Source organism: Pan troglodytes, chromosome 19, assembly GCF_028858775.2.
Source record: "Pan troglodytes isolate AG18354 chromosome 19, NHGRI_mPanTro3-v2.0_pri, whole genome shotgun sequence".
Taxonomy (NCBI): Eukaryota; Metazoa; Chordata; class Mammalia; order Primates; family Hominidae; genus Pan; species Pan troglodytes.
In genome coordinates this window covers 41,219,680-41,233,982 of record NC_072417.2, presented here as the reverse complement: position 1 = coordinate 41,233,982, position 14,303 = coordinate 41,219,680, and positions in this window count along the sequence as shown.

The following is a 14,303-nucleotide window of genomic DNA, read 5'->3' as shown; positions in this document are numbered from 1 at the left end:
TTGAAACTCTCTTTCTGTGGAATCTGCAAGTGGAGATTTGGAGCGCTTTGAGGCCTATGGTAGTAAAGGGAATAGCTTCATATAAAAACTAGACAGAAGCATTCTCCGAAAATAGTTTGTGATGATAGAGTTTAACTCACAGAGCTGAACATTCCTTTGGATGGAGCAGGTTTGAAACACACTTTTTGTAGAATCTGCAAGTGGATATTTGGACCTCTCTGAGGATTTCGTTGGAAACGGGATAACTGCACCTAACTAAACAGAAGCATTCTCAGAAGCTTCTTTGTGATGTTTGCATTCAAATCCCAGAGTTGAACCTTCCTTTGATAGCTCAGGTTTGAAACACTCTTTTTGTAGGATCTGAAAGTGGATATTTGGACCACTCTGTGGCCTTCGTTCGAAACGGGTATATCTTCACATAAAATCTAGACAGAAGCCTTCTCAGAAACTTCCCTGTGATGATTGCATTCAACTCACAGAGGTGAACACTCCTATGGAGTCAGCAGTTTTGAAACTCTCTTTCTGTGGAATCTGCAAGTGGATATGTGGACCTCTTTGAAGATTTCTTTGGAAACGGGAATATCTTCACATAAAAACTAAACAGAAGCATTCTCTGAAACTTCTCTGTGATGCTTGTGTTCAACTCACAGAGTTTCACATTGCTTTTCATAGAGCAGTGCTGAAACATTCTTTTCGTAGTGTCTGCAAGTGGACATTTGGAGAGCTTTCAGGCCTGTGGTGGAAAACGAATTATCGTCACATAAAAAGTAGAGAGAAGCATTGTCAGAAACTTCTTTGTGATTATTGCATTCAACTCACAGAGTCGTAGGTTCCTTTTCAAACAGTAGTTTCCAAACACTCTTTCTGTGGAATCGGCAAGTGGATATTTGGACCGCTTTGAAGATTTCGTTGGAAAGGGGAAAATCTTCACAGAAAAGCTAAACAGAAGCATTCTCAGAAACTTCTTTGTGATGTTTGCATTCAACTCACAGAGTTGAACTTTCCTTTTGAGACAGAAGCTTTGAAACACTCTTTTTCTAGAATCTGCAAGTGGACATTTGGAGGGCTTCGAGGCCTGTGGTGGAAAAGGAAATATCTTCCCGTAGAAACTACATAGAAGCATTCTCAGAAACTACTTTGGGATGATTGCATTCAAGTCACAGAGTTGAACATTCCCTTTGACAGAGAAGTTCAGAAACTCTCTTTTTTAGAATCTGCAAGTGGAGATATGAACCGCTTTGAGGCCCATGGTAGTAAAGGAAATATCTTCATATAAAAACTAGACAGCAGCATTCTCAGAAAATTCTTTGTGACGACTGAGTTTAACTCACAGAGCTGAACATTCCTTTGGATGGGGGAGTTTCGAAACACACTATTTGTAGAATCTGCAATTGGATATTTGGACCTCTCTGAGGATTTCGCGGGAAACGGGTTAAACCGTACATAACTATACAGAAGCATTCTCAGAACCTTCTTCGTGATGATTGCATTCAACTCACAGTGTTGAACCTTTCTTTGATAGTTCAGGTTTGAAACACTCTTTTTGTAGAAACTGCAAGTGGATATTTGGAACCCTCTGAGGATTTCATTGGAAACGGGATACACCGCACATAACTAAACAGAAGCATTCTCAGAACCTTCTTAGTGATGTTTGCATTCAACTCACAGTGTTGAACATTTCTTTTATAGTTCAGGTTTGAAACACTCTTTTTTAGAAACTGCAAGTGGATATTTGGACCTCTCTGAGGATTTCGTTGGAAACGGGATACACCGCACATAACTAAACAGAAGCATTCTCAGAACCTTCTTCGTGATGTTTGCATTCAACTCAGAGTGTTGAACCTTTCTTTGATAGTTCAGGTTTGAAACACCCTTTTGTAGAGACTGCAAGTGGATAATTGCACCTCTTTGAGGCCTATCGTAGTAAAGGAAATAACGTCATATTAAGACAAGACAGAAGCATTCTCAGAAAATTCTTTGGGATGATTGAGTTGAACTCACAGAGCTGAACATTCCTTGGGAAGGAGCCGTTTCAAAACACACTTTTTGTAGAATCTGCAAGTGGATATTTGAGCCTCTCTGAGGAATTCGTTGGAAACAGGATAATTTCAGCTAACTAAACAGAGGCAGTCTCAGAATCTTCTTTGTGATGTTTGCATTCAAATCCCAGAGTTGAACCTTCCTTAGAAAGTTCAGGTTTGAAACACTCTTTTTGTAGGATCGGCAAGTGGATATTTGGACCACTCTGTGGCCATCATTGGAAACGGGTATACCTTCACATAAAATCTAGACAGAAGCATTCTCAGAAACTTTTCTGTGATGACTGCATTCAACTCACAGAGTTGAACACTCCTTTTGAGAGCGCAGTTTTGAAACTCTCTTTCTGTGGAATCTGCAAGTGGAGATTTGGAGCACTTTTAGGCCTGTGGTAGTAAAGGGAATAGCTTCATATATTTTGACCCCTCTGAGGATTTCGTTGGAAACGGGAAAAACCGCACATAACTAAACTGAAGCATTCTCAGAACTTTCTTCGTGATGTTTGTATTCAACGCACAGTGTTGAAACGTTCTTTGATTGCTCAGGTTTGAAACACACTTTTTGTAGAATCTGCAGGTGGATATTTGGACCCCTCTGAGGATTTCCTTGGAAACGGGATAAATGCACCTAAATAAACAGAAGCATTCTCAGAAATTTATTTGTGATGTTTGCATTCAAACCCCAGAGTTGGACCTTCCTTTGATAGCTCAGGTTTGAAACACTCTTTTTTAGGATCTGCAAGTGGATATTTGGACGACTCTCTGGCCTTCTTTCAAAACGGGCATATCTTCACATAAAATCTAGACAGAAGCCTTCTCAGAAACTTCTTTGTGATGTTTGCATTCAACTCACAGAGTTGAACACTCCTTTTGAGAGTGCAATTTTGAAACTCTCTTTCTGTGGAATCTGCAAGTGGAGATTCGGACCTCTTTGAAGATTTCGTTGGAAACAGAATCAGCTTCACATAAAAACTATACGGAAGCATTCTCAGGAACTACTTGGTGATGTTTGTATTCAACCTCCAGAGTTGAACTTTCCTTTGGAAAGAGCAGCTATGAAACACTCTTTCTCTAGGATCTGCAAGTGGACCTTTTGAGGGCTTTGAGGTTTGTGGTGGAAAAGGAAGTATCTTCACATAAAAAACTAGATCGAAGCATTCTCAGAAACTTTTCTGTTGTGACTGCATTCAACTCACAGAGTTGAACACTCCTTTTGAGAGCGCAGTCTTGAAACTCTCTTTCTGTGGAATCTGCAAGTGGAGATTTGGAGCGCTTTGAGGCCTATGGTAGTAAAGGGAATAGCTTCATATAAAAACTAGACAGAAGCATTCTCCGAAAATAGTTTGTGATGATAGAGTTTAACTCACAGAGCTGAACATTCCTTTGGATGGAGCAGGTTTGAAACACACTTTTTGTAGAATCTGCAAGTGGATATTTGGACCTCTCTGAGGATTTCGTTGGAAACGGGATAACTGCACCTAACTAAACAGAAGCATTCTCAGAAGCTTCTTTGTGATGTTTGCATTCAAATCCCAGAGTTGAACCTTCCTTTGATAGCTCAGGTTTGAAACACTCTTTTTGTAGGATCTGCAAGTGGATATTTGGACCACTCTGTGGCCTTCGTTCGAAACGGGTATATCTTCACATAAAATCTAGACAGAAGCCTTCTCAGAAACTTCCCTGTGATGATTGCATTCAACTCACAGAGGTGAACACTCCTATGGAGTCAGCAGTTTTGAAACTCTCTTTCTGTGGAATCTGCAAGTGGATATGTGGACCTCTTTGAAGATTTCTTTGGAAACGGGAATATCTTCACATAAAAACTAAACAGAAGCATTCTCTGAAACTTCTCTGTGATGCTTGTGTTCAACTCACAGAGTTTCACATTGCTTTTCATAGAGCAGTGCTGAAACATTCTTTTCGTAGTGTCTGCAAGTGGACATTTGGAGAGCTTTCAGGCCTGTGGTGGAAAACGAATTATCGTCACATAAAAAGTAGAGAGAAGCATTGTCAGAAACTTCTTTGTGATTATTGCATTCAACTCACAGAGTCGTAGGTTCCTTTTCAAACAGTAGTTTCCAAACACTCTTTCTGTGGAATCGGCAAGTGGATATTTGGACCGCTTTGAAGATTTCGTTGGAAAGGGGAAAATCTTCACAGAAAAGCTAAACAGAAGCATTCTCAGAAACTTCTTTGTGATGTTTGCATTCAACTCACAGAGTTGAACTTTCCTTTTGAGACAGAAGCTTTGAAACACTCTTTTTCTAGAATCTGCAAGTGGACATTTGGAGGGCTTCGAGGCCTGTGGTGGAAAAGGAAATATCTTCCCGTAGAAACTAGATAGAAGCATTCTCAGAAACTACTTTGGGATGATTGCATTCAAGTCACAGAGTTGAACATTCCCTTTGACAGAGAAGTTCAGAAACTCTCTTTTTTAGAATCTGCAAGTGGAGATATGAACCGCTTTGAGGCCCATGGTAGTAAAGGAAATATCTTAATATAAAAACTAGACAGCAGCATTCTCAGAAAATTCTTTGTGACGACTGAGTTTAACTCACAGAGCTGAACATTCCTTTGGATGGGGGAGTTTCGAAACACACTATTTGTAGAATCTGCAATTGGATATTTGGACCTCTCTGAGGATTTCGCGGGAAACGGGTTAAACCGTACATAACTATACAGAAGCATTCTCAGAACCTTCTTCGTGATGATTGCATTCAACTCACAGTGTTGAACCTTTCTTTGATAGTTCAGGTTTGAAACACTCTTTTTGTAGAAACTGCAAGTGGATATTTGGAACCCTCTGAGGATTTCATTGGAAACGGGATACACCGCACATAACTAAACAGAAGCATTCTCAGAACCTTCTTAGTGATGTTTGCATTCAACTCACAGTGTTGAACCTTTCTTTTATAGTTCAGGTTTGAAACACTCTTTTTTAGAAACTGCAAGTGGATATTTGGACCTCTCTGAGGATTTCGTTGGAAACGGGATACACCGCACATAACTAATCAGAAGCATTCTCAGAACCTTCTTCGTGATGTTTGCATTCAACTCAGAGTGTTGAACCTTTCTTTGATAGTTCAGGTTTGAAACACCCTTTTGTAGAGACTGCAAGTGGATAATTGCACCTCTTTGAGGCCTATCGTAGTAAAGGAAATAACGTCATATTAAGACAAGACAGAAGCATTCTCAGAAAATTCTTTGGGATGATTGAGTTGAACTCACAGAGCTGAACATTCCTTGGGAAGGAGCAGTTTCGAAACACACTTTTTGTAGAATCTGCAAGTGGATATTTGAGCCTCTCTGAGGAATTCGTTGGAAACAGGACAATTTCAGCTAACTAAACAGAGGTAGTCTCAGAATCTTCTTTGTGATGTTTGCATTCAAATCCCAGAGTTGAACCTTACTTAGAAAGTTCAGGTTTGAAACTCTCTTTTTGTAGGATCGGCAAGTGGATATTTGGACCACTCTGTGGCCATCATTGGAAACGGGTATACCTTCACATAAAATCTAGACAGAAGCATTCTCAGAAACTTTTCTGTGATGACTGCATTCAACTCACAGAGTTGAACACTCCTTTTGAGAGCGCAGTTTTGAAACTCTCTTTCTGTGGAATCTGCAAGTGGAGATTCGGACCTCTTTGAAGATTTCGTTGGAAACAGAATCAGCTTCACATAAAAACTATACGGAAGCATTCTCAGGAACTACTTGGTGATGTTTGTATTCAACCTCCAGAGTTGAACTTTCCTTTGGAAAGAGCAGCTATGAAACACTCTTTCTCTAGGATCTGCAAGTGGACCTTTTGAGGGCTTTGAGGTTTGTGGTGGAAAAGGAAGTATCTTCACATAAAAAACTAGATAGAAGCATTCTCAGAAACTTTTCTGTTGTGACTGCATTCAACTCACAGAGTTGAACACTCCTTTTGAGAGCGCAGTCTTGAAACTCTCTTTCTGTGGAATCTGCAAGTGGAGATTTGGAGCGCTTTGAGGCCTATGGTAGTAAAGGGAATAGCTTCATATAAAAACTAGACAGAAGCATTCTCCGAAAATAGTTTGTGATGATAGAGTTTAACTCACAGAGCTGAACATTCGTTTGGATGGAGCAGGTTTGAAACACACTTTTTGTAGAATCTGCAAGTGGATATTTGGACCTCTCTGAGGATTTCGTTGGAAACGGGATAACTGCACCTAACTAAACAGAAGCATTCTCAGAAGCTTCTTTGTGATGTTTGCATTCAAATCCCAGAGTTGAACCTTCCTTTGATAGCTCAGGTTTGAAACACTCTTTTTGTAGGATCTGCAAGTGGATATTTGGACCACTCTGTGGCCTTCGTTCGAAACGGGTATATCTTCACATAAAATCTAGACAGAAGCCTTCTCAGAAACTTCCCTGTGATGATTGCATTCAACCCACAGAGGTGAACACTCCTATGGAGTCAGCAGTTTTGAAACTCTCTTTCTGTGGAATCTGCAAGTGGATATGTGGACCTCTTTGAAGATTTCTTTGGAAACGGGAATATCTTCACATAAAAACTAAACAGAAGCATTCTCTGAAACTTCTCTGTGATGCTTGTGTTCAACTCACAGAGTTTCACATTGCTTTTCATAGAGCAGTGCTGAAACATTCTTTTCGTAGTGTCTGCAAGTGGACATTTGGAGAGCTTTCAGGCCTGTGGTGGAAAACGAATTATCGTCACATAAAAAGTAGAGAGAAGCATTGTCAGAAACTTCTTTGTGATTATTGCATTCAACTCACAGAGTCGTAGGTTCCTTTTCAAACAGTAGTTTCCAAACACTCTTTCTGTGGAATCGGCAAGTGGATATTTGGACCGCTTTGAAGATTTCGTTGGAAAGGGGAAAATCTTCACAGAAAAGCTAAACAGAAGCATTCTCAGAAACTTCTTTGTGATGTTTGCATTCAACTCACAGAGTTGAACTTTCCTTTTGAGACAGAAGCTTTGAAACACTCTTTTTCTAGAATCTGCAAGTGGACATTTGGAGGGCTTCGAGGCCTGTGGTGGAAAAGGAAATATCTTCCCGTAGAAACTAGATAGAAGCATTCTCAGAAACTACTTTGGGATGATTGCATTCAAGTCACAGAGTTGAACATTCCCTTTGACAGAGAAGTTCAGAAACTCTCTTTTTTAGAATCTGCAAGTGGAGATATGAACCGCTTTGAGGCCCATGGTAGTAAAGGAAATATCTTCATATAAAAACTAGACAGCAGCATTCTCAGAAAATTCTTTGTGACGACTGAGTTTAACTCACAGAGCTGAACATTACTTTGGATGGAGGAGTTTCGAAACACACTATTTGTAGAATCTGCAATTGGATATTTGGACCTCTCTGAGGATTTCGCAGGAAACGGGTTAAACCGTACATAACTAAACAGAAGCATTCTCAGAACCTTCTTCGTGATGATTGCATTCAACTCACAGTGTTGAACCTTTCTTTGATAGTTCAGGTTTGAAACACTCTTTTTGTAGAAACTGCAAGTGGATATTTGGAACCCTCTGAGGATTTCATTGGAAACGGGATACACCGCACATAACTAAACAGAAGCATTCTCAGAACCTTCTTCATGATGTTTGCATTCCACTCAGAGTGTTGAACCTTTCTTTGATAGTTCAGGTTTGAAACACCCTTTTGTAGAGACTGCAAGTGGATAATTGCACCTCTTTGAGGCCTATCGTAGTAAAGGAAATAACGTCATATTAAGACAAGACAGAAGCATTCTCAGAAAATTCTTTGGGATGATTGAGTTGAACTCACAGAGCTGAACATTCCTTGGGAAGGAGCAGTTTCGAAACACACTTTTTGTAGAATCTGCAAGTGGATATTTGAGCCTCTCTGAGGAATTCGTTGGAAACAGGATAATTTCAGCTAACTAAACAGAGGCAGTCTCAGAATCTTCTTTGTGATGTTTGCATTCAAATCCCAGAGTTGAACCTTCCTTAGAAAGTTCAGGTTTGAAACACTCTTTTTGTAGGATCGGCAAGTGGATATTTGGACCACTCTGTGGCCATCATTGGAAACGGGTATACCTTCACATAAAATCTAGACAGAAGCATTCTCAGAAACTTTTCTGTGATGACTGCATTCAACTCACAGAGTTGAACACTCCTTTTGAGAGCGCAGTTTTGAAACTCTCTTTCTGTGGAATCTGCAAGTGGAGATTTGGAGCACTTTTAGGCCTGTGGTAGTAAAGGGAATAGCTTCATATATTTTGACCCCTCTGAGGATTTCGTTGGAAACGGGAAAAACCGCACATAACTAAACTGAAGCATTCTCAGAACTTTCTTCGTGATGTTTGTATTCAACGCACAGTGTTGAAACGTTCTTTGATTGCTCAGGTTTGAAACACACTTTTTGTAGAATCTGCAAGTGGATATTTGGACCCCTCTGAGGATTTCGTTGCAAACGGGATAAATGCACCTAAATCAACAGAAGCATTCTCAGAAATTTATTTGTGATGTTTGCATTCAAACCCCAGAGTTGGACCTTCCTTTTATAGTTCAGGTTTGAAACACTCTTTTTTAGGATCTGCAAGTGGATATTTGGACCACTCTCTGGCCTTCTTTCAAAACGGGCATATCTTCACATAAAATCTAGACAGAAGCCTTCTCAGAAACTTCTTTGTGATGTTTGCATTCAACTCACAGAGTTGAACACTCCTTTTGAGAGTGCAATTTTGAAACTCTCTTTCTGTGGAATCTGCAAGTGGAGATTCGGACCTCTTTGAAGATTTCGTTGGAAACAGAATCAGCTTCACATAAAAACTATACGGAAGCATTCTCAGGAACTACTTGGTGATGTTTGTATTCAACCTCCAGAGTTGAACTTTCCTTTGGAAAGAGCAGCTATGAAACACTCTTTCTCTAGGATCTGCAAGTGGACCTTTTGAGGGCTTTGAGGTTTGTGGTGGAAAAGGAAGTATCTTCACATAAAAAACTAGATCGAAGCATTCTCAGAAACTTTTCTGTTGTGACTGCATTCAACTCACAGAGTTGAACACTCCTTTTGAGAGCGCAGTCTTGAAACTCTCTTTCTGTGGAATCTGCAAGTGGAGATTTGGAGCGCTTTGAGGCCTATGGTAGTAAAGGGAATAGCTTCATATAAAAACTAGACAGAAGCATTCTCCGAAAATAGTTTGTGATGATAGAGTTTAACTCACAGAGCTGAACATTCCTTTGGATGGAGCAGGTTTGAAACACACTTTTTGTAGAATCTGCAAGTGGATATTTGGACCTCTCTGAGGATTTCGTTGGAAACGGGATAACTGCACCTAACTAAACAGAAGCATTCTCAGAAGCTTCTTTGTGATGTTTGCATTCAAATCCCAGAGTTGAACCTTCCTTTGATAGCTCAGGTTTGAAACACTCTTTTTGTAGGATCTGCAAGTGGATATTTGGACCACTCTGTGGCCTTCGTTCGAAACGGGTATATCTTCACATAAAATCTAGACAGAAGCCTTCTCAGAAACTTCCCTGTGATGATTGCATTCAACTCACAGAGGTGAACACTCCTATGGAGTCAGCAGTTTTGAAACTCTCTTTCTGTGGAATCTGCAAGTGGATATGTGGACCTCTTTGAAGATTTCTTTGGAAACGGGAATATCTTCACATAAAAACTAAACAGAAGCATTCTCTGAAACTTCTCTGTGATGCTTGTGTTCAACTCACAGAGTTTCACATTGCTTTTCATAGAGCAGTGCTGAAACATTCTTTTCGTAGTGTCTGCAAGTGGACATTTGGAGAGCTTTCAGGCCTGTGGTGGAAAACGAATTATCGTCACATAAAAAGTAGAGAGAAGCATTGTCAGAAACTTCTTTGTGATTATTGCATTCAACTCACAGAGTCGTAGGTTCCTTTTCAAACAGTAGTTTCCAAACACTCTTTCTGTGGAATCGGCAAGTGGATATTTGGACCGCTTTGAAGATTTCGTTGGAAAGGGGAAAATCTTCACAGAAAAGCTAAACAGAAGCATTCTCAGAAACTTCTTTGTGATGTTTGCATTCAACTCACAGAGTTGAACTTTCCTTTTGAGACAGAAGCTTTGAAACACTCTTTTTCTAGAATCTGCAAGTGGACATTTGGAGGGCTTCGAGGCCTGTGGTGGAAAAGGAAATATCTTCCCGTAGAAACTAGATAGAAGCATTCTCAGAAACTACTTTGGGATGATTGCATTCAAGTCACAGAGTTGCACATTCCCATTGACAGAGAAGTTCAGAAACTCTCTTTTTTACAATCTGCAAGTGGAGATATGAACCGCTTTGAGGCCCATGGTAGTAAAGGAAATATCTTCATATAAAAACTAGACAGCAGCATTCTCAGAAAATTCTTTGTGACGACTGAGTTTAACTCACAGAGCTGAACATTCCTTTGGATGGAGGAGTTTCGAAACACACTATTTGTAGATTCTGCAATTGGATATTTGGACCTCTCTGAGGATTTCGCGGGAAACGGGTTAAACCGTACATAACTAAACAGAAGCATTCTCAGAACCTTCTTCGTGATGATTGCATTCAACTCACAGTGTTGAACCTTTCTTTGATAGTTCAGGTTTGAAACACTCTTTTTGTAGAAACTGCAAGTGGATATTTGGAACCCTCTGAGGATTTCATTGGAAACGGGACACACCGCACATAACTAAACAGAAGCATTCTCAGAACCTTCTTCGTGATGTTTGCATTCAACTCAGAGTGTTGAACCTTTCTTTGATAGTTCAGGTTTGAAACACCCTTTTGTAGAGACTGCAAGTGGATAATTGCACCTCTTTGAGGCCTATCGTAGTAAAGGAAATAACGTCATATTAAGACAAGACAGAAGCATTCTCAGAAAATTCTTTGGGATGATTGAGTTGAACTCACAGAGCTGAACATTCCTTGGGAAGGAGCAGTTTCAAAACACACTTTTTGTAGAATCTGCAAGTGGATATTTGAGCCTCTCTGAGGAATTCGTTGGAAACAGGATAATTTCAGCTAACTAAACAGAGGCAGTCTCAGAATCTTCTTTGTGATGTTTGCATTCAAATCCCAGAGTTGAACCTTCCTTAGAAAGTTCAGGTTTGAAACACTCTTTTTGTAGGATCGGCAAGTGGATATTTGGACCACTCTGTGGCCATCATTGGAAACGGGTATACCTTCACATAAAATCTAGACAGAAGCATTCTCAGAAACTTTTCTGTGATGACTGCATTCAACTCACAGAGTTGAACACTCCTTTTGAGAGCGCAGTTTTGAAACTCTCTTTCTGTGGAATCTGCAAGTGGAGATTTGGAGCACTTTTAGGCCTGTGGTAGTAAAGGGAATAGCTTCATATATTTTGACCCCTCTGAGGATTTCGTTGGAAACGGGAAAAACCGCACATAACTAAACTGAAGCATTCTCAGAACTTTCTTCGTGATGTTTGTATTCAACGCACAGTGTTGAAACGTTCTTTGATTGCTCAGGTTTGAAACACACTTTTTGTAGAATCTGCAGGTGGATATTTGGACCCCTCTGAGGATTTCCTTGGAAACGGGATAAATGCACCTAAATAAACAGAAGCATTCTCAGAAATTTATTTGTGATGTTTGCATTCAAACCCCAGAGTTGGACCTTCCTTTGATAGCTCAGGTTTGAAACACTCTTTTTTAGGATCTGCAAGTGGATATTTGGACGACTCTCTGGCCTTCTTTCAAAACGGGCATATCTTCACATAAAATCTAGACAGAAGCCTTCTCAGAAACTTCTTTGTGATGTTTGCATTCAACTCACAGAGTTGAACACTCCTTTTGAGAGTGCAATTTTGAAACTCTCTTTCTGTGGAATCTGCAAGTGGAGATTCGGACCTCTTTGAAGATTTCGTTGGAAACAGAATCAGCTTCACATAAAAACTATACGGAAGCATTCTCAGGAACTACTTGGTGATGTTTGTATTCAACCTCCAGAGTTGAACTTTCCTTTGGAAAGAGCAGCTATGAAACACTCTTTCTCTAGGATCTGCAAGTGGACCTTTTGAGGGCTTTGAGGTTTGTGGTGGAAAAGGAAGTATCTTCACATAAAAAACTAGATCGAAGCATTCTCAGAAACTTTTCTGTTGTGACTGCATTCAACTCACAGAGTTGAACACTCCTTTTGAGAGCGCAGTCTTGAAACTCTCTTTCTGTGGAATCTGCAAGTGGAGATTTGGAGCGCTTTGAGGCCTATGGTAGTAAAGGGAATAGCTTCATATAAAAACTAGACAGAAGCATTCTCCGAAAATAGTTTGTGATGATAGAGTTTAACTCACAGAGCTGAACATTCCTTTGGATGGAGCAGGTTTGAAACACACTTTTTGTAGAATCTGCAAGTGGATATTTGGACCTCTCTGAGGATTTCGTTGGAAACGGGATAACTGCACCTAACTAAACAGAAGCATTCTCAGAAGCTTCTTTGTGATGTTTGCATTCAAATCCCAGAGTTGAACCTTCCTTTGATAGCTCAGGTTTGAAACACTCTTTTTGTAGGATCTGCAAGTGGATATTTGGACCACTCTGTGGCCTTCGTTCGAAACGGGTATATCTTCACATAAAATCTAGACAGAAGCCTTCTCAGAAACTTCCCTGTGATGATTGCATTCAACTCACAGAGGTGAACACTCCTATGGAGTCAGCAGTTTTGAAACTCTCTTTCTGTGGAATCTGCAAGTGGATATGTGGACCTCTTTGAAGATTTCTTTGGAAACGGGAATATCTTCACATAAAAACTAAACAGAAGCATTCTCTGAAACTTCTCTGTGATGCTTGTGTTCAACTCACAGAGTTTCACATTGCTTTTCATAGAGCAGTGCTGAAACATTCTTTTCGTAGTGTCTGCAAGTGGACATTTGGAGAGCTTTCAGGCCTGTGGTGGAAAACGAATTATCGTCACATAAAAAGTAGAGAGAAGCATTGTCAGAAACTTCTTTGTGATTATTGCATTCAACTCACAGAGTCGTAGGTTCCTTTTCAAACAGTAGTTTCCAAACACTCTTTCTGTGGAATCGGCAAGTGGATATTTGGACCGCTTTGAAGATTTCGTTGGAAAGGGGAAAATCTTCACAGAAAAGCTAAACAGAAGCATTCTCAGAAACTTCTTTGTGATGTTTGCATTCAACTCACAGAGTTGAACTTTCCTTTTGAGACAGAAGCTTTGAAACACTCTTTTTCTAGAATCTGCAAGTGGACATTTGGAGGGCTTCGAGGCCTGTGGTGGAAAAGGAAATATCTTCCCGTAGAAACTAGATAGAAGCATTCTCAGAAACTACTTTGGGATGATTGCATTCAAGTCACAGAGTTGCACATTCCCATTGACAGAGAAGTTCAGAAACTCTCTTTTTTACAATCTGCAAGTGGAGATATGAACCGCTTTGAGGCCCATGGTAGTAAAGGAAATATCTTCATATAAAAACTAGACAGCAGCATTCTCAGAAAATTCTTTGTGACGACTGAGTTTAACTCACAGAGCTGAACATTCCTTTGGATGGAGGAGTTTCGAAACACACTATTTGTAGATTCTGCAATTGGATATTTGGACCTCTCTGAGGATTTCGCGGGAAACGGGTTAAACCGTACATAACTAAACAGAAGCATTCTCAGAACCTTCTTCGTGATGATTGCATTCAACTCACAGTGTTGAACCTTTCTTTGATAGTTCAGGTTTGAAACACTCTTTTTGTAGAAACTGCAAGTGGATATTTGGAACCCTCTGAGGATTTCATTGGAAACGGGACACACCGCACATAACTAAACAGAAGCATTCTCAGAACCTTCTTCGTGATGTTTGCATTCAACTCAGAGTGTTGAACCTTTCTTTGATAGTTCAGGTTTGAAACACCCTTTTGTAGAGACTGCAAGTGGATAATTGCACCTCTTTGAGGCCTATCGTAGTAAAGGAAATAACGTCATATTAAGACAAGACAGAAGCATTCTCAGAAAATTCTTTGGGATGATTGAGTTGAACTCACAGAGCTGAACATTCCTTGGGAAGGAGCAGTTTCAAAACACACTTTTTGTAGAATCTGCAAGTGGATATTTGAGCCTCTCTGAGGAATTCGTTGGAAACAGGATAATTTCAGCTAACTAAACAGAGGCAGTCTCAGAATCTTCTTTGTGATGTTTGCATTCAAATCCCAGAGTTGAACCTTCCTTAGAAAGTTCAGGTTTGAAACACTCTTTTTGTAGGATCGGCAAGTGGATATTTGGACCACTCTGTGGCCATCATTGGAAACGGGTATACCTTCACATAAAATCTAGACAGAAGCAT